Source organism: Vicia villosa, unplaced genomic scaffold (genome assembly GCF_029867415.1).
Source record: "Vicia villosa cultivar HV-30 ecotype Madison, WI unplaced genomic scaffold, Vvil1.0 ctg.000034F_1_1_3, whole genome shotgun sequence".
NCBI classification, from domain to species: Eukaryota; Viridiplantae; Streptophyta; class Magnoliopsida; order Fabales; family Fabaceae; genus Vicia; species Vicia villosa.
In genome coordinates this window covers 880629-888292 of record NW_026704969.1, presented here as the reverse complement: position 1 = coordinate 888292, position 7664 = coordinate 880629, and positions in this window count along the sequence as shown.

Below are 7664 nucleotides of genomic sequence, written 5' to 3'. Positions count from 1 at the left end.
GTTTAGACATGGCTAATTGTTGAAACGAGTGGCGATACCCCACAATTTTGAAATTGATTGATATAATGAGATCTTTTCCGCGTGAGAGAGCTAGTGGCATACTCGTTGATTTCTATCTGAGTTGGAGCGCTTCTTTCAATTGCGATGCAAAGAACTCATTTGTTCTCATGCTCAAGATCAATGGCTGAGTATTTCTCTCCGACGACGATAAAGTGTTTATTCGTTTTTAAAACGTTTTCCCTTTTAAGCGAAACTACATTAGCTCTGACTTCTCCATTGCATCGAGGAGGTATGTAGGCATAAGGCTTAATGTCTCGCGGAGCTTATTTTAAAAATAAAACAAACCCTTTTTTAGCACACAAGACACAGATTTTCAAAAAGGTTCCTGTGGAGTACCACAGATATGAGGGGTGCTTAAAACCTTCCCCTTGTATAATCAACACCCGTACCTAAGATCTTCTTTTTGTTTTAAAAACAAACTTTGGGTTTTCTTCGTTCTTTTCCCTTTTCCTTTGGAAACAATAAAGCGCGGTGGCGACTTTCACTGAAATATTGAGTCGACTTCACTGGGGATCCAGTTTTAAGTGTGTTAAGCTTATTTTTGTTTATCTGTGTGTTTTTATCTGTATATATTGTTGTGTGCTTTGTTTGTTTATTTTCTTTTTTGGAAAAATACTCTTTTTGGTCCTGTATGTTAACCTCGGGGTTCATTTTGGTCCATTAACTTCAAAAAGTTTCATATTGGTCCCTTAACTTTTCAAAAGGTGTCATTTTAGTCCTTTTTGTCATTTTAGCGACGGAAAAACTCAAAAATCGGTCGCTAAATCAGTCACTAATATGACAAAAAGGACTAAAATGATACCTTTTAAAGAGTTAAGTGACAAATATAATTTTTTTTGAAATTAAGGGACCAAAATAAACCTCGAGGTTAACATACGGGACTAAAAAGAATATTTTGCCTTTTTTTTTCTCTTTGGTGCTCGATGGTTCCTCTGTGATGAGATAAAGTTCTAACCCGGACTTTGGTGAGTAACTTGAGATAGGAGGTGGTAAGACCAATAGTCGCATGTCAGGAGCAATCCTTACCATGAGCGTCATATAGTGGAACCACAATCAGTGGAGGCCTCATGAAAGGTGGTAGATGTTGTTACGAACCATCATAAGAACGCTATTACTTTCAATAGTGAGTGTGCGTAGAAGCTTAATGACCTAGAACCTTTTTAACCCATCTAAGCTTTTTTAGGATGTAGCGCAGAAACAAGGTCAAGTACCAATTTGAGCTTGTTGTCATGCGATGCTACGCTCAGACGAGGTCTTTTTAGGCATATTATTGGCGCCCATGAGCAATTGTGCGTGCCGGTAATATCTGATAGAAGATTGAAAACTCTGGGAACCTTTGTAGAACCCGATCGGCAGGTACAAAATTCCTTAGAACACGCCTTATGGGATGGGTAGACCCATGGCTCCATGCTCGTGACGTCGAACCTATGAACCTGGATTGTGTGATTTTGTGTGATTTGATGTGATCTTGTGTGCTCTTGAGAGTGGTTGATGCATAAACCATGCATTCATGCATTCATAAGAATATCCTTCACAAATGGTTTTCAAGGAACTTAGAGACTTTCTTTGTAAACATCACAGGTACTATGGATCAAAAGAGAAGCATCAAGAAGTACACTTTCAGGAATTCAAGTGCAAAAGAGTTGAAAGAGCTAGTAACTTTGGTTCCTAATCTTGACAAATTCAAAAACCGTTATGGAAAATTGATTTCTATCCTGAAGACCAAAGTGGAGAAGGGGATTCTTGATACTCTTGGGCAGTTTTATGACCCGGTTTATCATTGTTTTACCTTTCCGGATTATCAGCTTATGCCCACTTTGGAGGAGTATTCTTATTGGATTGGTTTGCAAGTTACGAATGATATACCGTTTAGTGGTCTGGAGAAAGAGCCTCAGGTTGATGAGATAGCAGAGCTTCTTCAGTTGACGATATCAGATGTGAAAGCAAACATGACCAAAAAAGGAGGAATTTGGGGGTTGACTTCTAAGTTCTTGATTGGAAAGGCTTCTATGTTGGCTAGTAAAGGAAGTATGATTGCTTTTGAGACATTTTTGTCCTTGCTCATCTATGGTTTGACACTCTTTCCCAACATTGAAAATTTTGTCGATGTTAATGCTATTCGGATCTTCATGATTGGGAATCCTATGCCTACTTTGCTTGGGGATACTTACCATTCCATTCACCATAGGACTGATAAGAAAGGTGGACTTATCAACTGTTGCACTCCTTTGCTCTATGAGTGATTTATTTCGCACTTACCTCAGAGTAAGAATTTCTTGAGCAATCTTGATGGTCTCTCATGGTCTCAAAAGATCATGCCTCTTACTAATGGGAATATCCATTGGTACAATCCTGCTTATGACATTGGTGAGATTATTGATAGTTGTGGAGAATTCTCTAATGTACCTCTTCTTGGTATACAAGGAGGAATTACTTACAACCCTATTCTTGCAAGGCGTCAATTATGTTACCCCATGAAGGAGCGACCCGCTAGTATTCTTGTGTCAGGAATCTTCTATCTTAATCAGGATGGAGATTCGGATATGAGAAATCGGTTTGTGCGTGCTTGGCACCATATTGATAGGAAGAGACATTTAGGAAAGAAGAAATGTGTTGCTCTCGAAGACTATACTGATTGGGTTCAAGCTAGAGCTCACACTCTTCAGATGCCTTACTTACTCGAGGAGCCTTCTCTACTCATTACTCCATCTTTGTCTTCCACTATTCCCGTCGAGAGTAGTGAGGAGCACCTAGAGCTCGTGGCTAAGATGAGAATGGAAAGAGATGATTGGGAGAAGAAGTTTCATGCTTCGGAAATTGAGAAGAAAGAGTTGAAGATACATTTGAAAGAAAAAGATGAAATGCTTTATATCCAAGATGGTTGGTTGATGGAGAAGGATGATCAGATCCGTCGTCAGGAAGAGATACTTCAACAACATGGTGAAAAGCGGAAGAGACAACAAGAGGATTTATTTTCCTCTGGTAGTCATGAAGATTCAGTTGCATGGAAAGAAGTTGATGATAAGCTGATGGTCAAGAGGACTCATTTGAAGGCTTTTTATGAAGATGAATTGGAGAAGCTCCGCAGGAAGCTGCAAAGAGGAGTTGGATCTTCGTCAGAAGCGTTCCCTTCTAGTTTTTATCTTTTCTGTTTCTTTGTAATTTTGGATCTTTGAATCCTTTTGTGAGATTTTCTATTATTAATGAGAATTTTGTTATGTTTTATTTTGTTTTTGCTAATGTTTACAATTAATGTCTTAAAGTTCCTTGAAAACCAAGAAAAATAAAAATCATTTGCATTGCATTCCATGCATCATTCCGCATTTTGGTCTTGCTTCCGAGATTATTCCCGAGGTCTTATTCAGTGTTCTTCATACAAAAGTGAATCAAGTTGTCTCACCGGTATTATACTCGAGCCAACTGCAAGAAGAAGATGGAAGGACTTGAACAAGAGAATCGTGAGCTACGTGAAGAGGTTGTTACTTTGAGATCTTGTGTGGAGCGTCTCACTGCTCTGGTTGAGACATTGATGGCTACTCAAAATCAGAATCAGAATCAGGTTCCTCCTCCAAATGCCCAAGCTCAGGGTCAGGCCATTGTGATTTCTGAAATCGCTGCTACAACAATTCCTGCTGCAGCTACTCAGCAACGTAGTCCTAATGGATATCCTTGGGGTATGCTTGAAGGTTATCTGTCTGTTCCTGAGATGACTCGTCCTTTGACTCCTGTTATGGTCAGAACGTCTTTATTGTTCACACTGGTCCTTTTGTCTCAGAGCCCATTTATGATGCTGCGCCAAGTGAAGGTTTGGGTATCCACGACAGAATGGATGGTTTCCAATATTAGTTTGAAGAATTGCAGAAAGAGATGAAAGCCCTGCGTGGGAAAGAACTGTTTGGAAAGAATGTGCATGATCTCTGCCTTGTTCCCAATGTGAAAGTACCTGCTAAGTTCAAGTTGTCGGAATTCGAGAAGTCTAAGGGAAATTCCTGTCCTCAGGAACATCTGGTGATGTATGTAAGGAAGATGTCCACTCACACTGACGATCAACAACTGTTGATCCATTATTTCCAAGATAGTTTGACTGGAGCTGCTTCTAAGTGGTATATGGGCCTTGATAGCACCCATATTCTCACTTTTAATTACCTAGCTGAGGCGTTTGTGAATCAATACAAGTACAATGTGGACATGGCTCCTGATCGAGATCAGCTGCGAGCTATGATGTAGAAAGAAAAAGAATCCTTTAAGGAATATGCTCAGAGATGGCGTGTGGTTGCCGCCCAAGTGATTCCTCCGATGGAAGAGAAAGAGATGACTAAGATTTTCTTGAAGACTCTTGGTCCATTTTACTATGAGAAGATGATTGCAAGTGCTCCTGTAGACTTCACTGAAATGGTGGGTATGGGTGTTAGGTTTGAAGAAGTTGTGCGAGAAGGTCGTCTGGTTCAGAATGACAACCCATCTGGTGGTGCGAAGAAGTATGGTTCTTCTTTCTATAAGAAGAAGGAATCAGATACTAATGTTGTTTCTCATGGGAGGAATAGTCGATCCAAAAATCAACCTCAACAAGTGGCATCAGTGACTCCTGTTGTGAATTCAGTGCCTGTAGCTCCTGTTAATCAACAACCAGCGAGGCGGAATCCGTATCCTCGAGTTAATTTTGATCCAATCCCTATGACGTACACTGAAGTGTATCCTGCTCTAATTCATAAGAAGTTGGTTCAACCAAGGTCACCGCCTCCCATTCCAGAGAAACTCCCTTGGTGGTATAAGGCTGATGCCACCTGTGCTTTTCATCAGAATGCTCCTGGGCATGATTTAGATAATTGTTGGCCTCTAAAGAATGAAGTTCAGAGATTGGTTCATTTTGGAATGCTTTCTTTCCGTGATACTGGTCCAAATGTGCAGAACAATCCATTGCCAACTCATGAAGCGTCTGCTGTGAATATGGTGTATTGGTGCCTTGGAAAGTATAAGGTTTATCGTGTGAAACACGTCAGAGGATCATTGGTAGAGATGCATGCCACTCTGTGTGAGTATAGTCATTATGAGCATAATCATGCTGCTTGTAGGATTTGTTCAGTCAATCCTCGAGGATGTTATATTGTGAGAAGAGATTTACAACAGATGATGGATCAAAGGCTCATCGAGATTTTGAGAGACAGAGATGAAGATGATGTCAATGTGATTGAGTCGTGCTTTGAAATTCCAGAATCTGTAGATATTGGTTATTGTGGAAAAGCTGTTGTAGAACCTCTTGTGATATGTTTGCCTTGATCTGTACCTTATAGCTCTGACAAAGTTTTACCCTACAGATACAATGCCACCATACTGGAAGCTGGAAAAGAAGTCGAGATTAAGCCTCTGTCTTCTGTTGAGAATATAGCAGATGTTAGTAGAGTGACTAGAAGTGGACGAGTTTTTACTCAGTCTCAAGCAGTTGTGGATGTCCAGAGGAATCCTGCTCAAGTGCCTGTGAATATTAATGATGCGACAAAAGTGAATGATGGGTCGTCTTCAGGAAAGGAGATGGATGAAATTTTGAAGCTTATCAAGATGAGTGATTATAAGATTGTGGATCAATTGCATCGTACTTCGTACAAGATCTCTATAATGGAATTGCTGACGAGTTCTCCTGCTCATAGGGATTCTTTGATGAAGATACTTGATCAAGCCTTTGTGGATCATGATGTGACGTTGGATCAGTTTAATGGGGTTGTGAGTAATATTACTGCATGTAACAATTTGAGCTTCAGTGATGAAGATTTGCCTGAGGAAGGAAGAAATCATAATTTGGCTTTGCACATCTCTGTCAGTTGCAAAGAGGACTCGATGTCTAACGTGTTGATCGATACTGGCTCATCGCTGAATGTCATGCCAAAATCCACTCTTGCTAAGCTGTCTAATGGTGGCACACCAATGAGATTTAGCAATGTGATTGTTAAGGCTTTTGATGGATCAAAGAAATCAGTGGTTGGAGAGGTTGATTTGCCTATTATTATTGGACCGTTTGTCTTCAAGATTACTTTTCAAGTGATGGACATCTTTCCTGCATACAGTTGCTTGTTGGGACACCCATGGATCCATGAAGCTGGAGCAGTTACTTCGACTCTTCACCAAAAGTTGAAATTTGTGAGAGATTGAAAGATGGTTGTCGTGAATGGAGAACAAGCTTTGCTAATTAGTCATCTCTCTTCGTTCCGTACCATAGAAGCTGATGAAGTGGTCATTGGAACTGCGTTCCAAGCCCTGTATGTTAATGATTAATTCAAAAAGGATGAAGCTTCCATTGCCGCCCTCAAAGATGCTCAGCTGGTGGTTCAGAATGGACATTCAGGAGTATGGGTACAAGTGGTGAGTTTGCAAGAGAACAAGAATAGAGCTGGTCTGGGATTTTCTACCTCAGACAAGTCTGTGATGAAGCCTGAATCTGCTTTTCGTCCCTATCAGGAGATATTCCATAGTGCTGGGTTCCTACATCCGACTCCTCCAGAGGTGGACGCAATCATTGAAGATGAACCAGAGCCAGAAGTGCCAAACTTTGTGACCCGTGGGAAGATGATCAAGAACTGGATCACCATTGATGTTCCTGATTGTACTCATGTTTCAAAGTAATCTGCTTTTATGTTTTTCAAAATCATTTCATTCTGCCCAAGATGAAAGTGAAATTGTTGGGGCTTTTCCTGTTTGTTTCAAACATTAAAATCATCAATAAAAGTCATTTTGTTTCTGCATATATATGTTTTTTACCTTTTTTCTTTTTCTGGAAAGTGGTAGCACAAAAAACCTTAAAAATATGTTTTCATTTGCCATAATCTGCACGATTACATGTTTGCATATATCTTTCTTTTTCCTGAAGTAATAATCATTTGTGCAGATTAATCAATAAAACCGTTGAAAGTAATGACCCTGCACCCTCTCCCAACTTCGAGTCTCCTGTGTATGAGGCGGAAGAAGAAAGTGATGAATGTATTCCTGATGAGATTTCCCGACTGCTTGAGCACGAGGAAGACACCATTCAGCCGTATAAAGAGCCGTTAGAAGTCGTCAACTTGGGTTCTGAAAAGGATAAGAAGGAAGTCAAGATTGGGGCATTGCTTGGTCACGATGTTAAGAAGAGGATTGTAGAGCTTCTTAAAGAGTACGTTGACATTTTTGCGTGGTCCTACCAAGACATGCCTGGGTTGGACACAAATATTGTGGAGCATCGTTTGCCGTTGAAACCTGAATGTCCTCCTGTCAAGCAAAAGTTAAGAAGAAGTCATCCCGATATGGCGGAGAAGATTAAGAATGAGGTCTTGAAGTAGATAGATGCAGGTTTCCTTGTCACTTCTGTATACCCTCAATGGATTGCCAATATTGTGCCTGTGCCGAAGAAAGACAGGAAAGTTCGCATGTGTGTTGATTATAGAGATTTGAATAAAGCCAGTCCGAAAGATGATTTTCCTCTACCTCACATTGATATGTTGGCAGATAGCACGACAAAGTTTGATGTTTTCTCCTTCATGGATGGTTTTTCAGGATACAACCAGATTAAGATGGCACCTGAAGACATGGAAAAGACAACCTTTATTACGCCATGGGGGACATTCTGCTACAAAGTG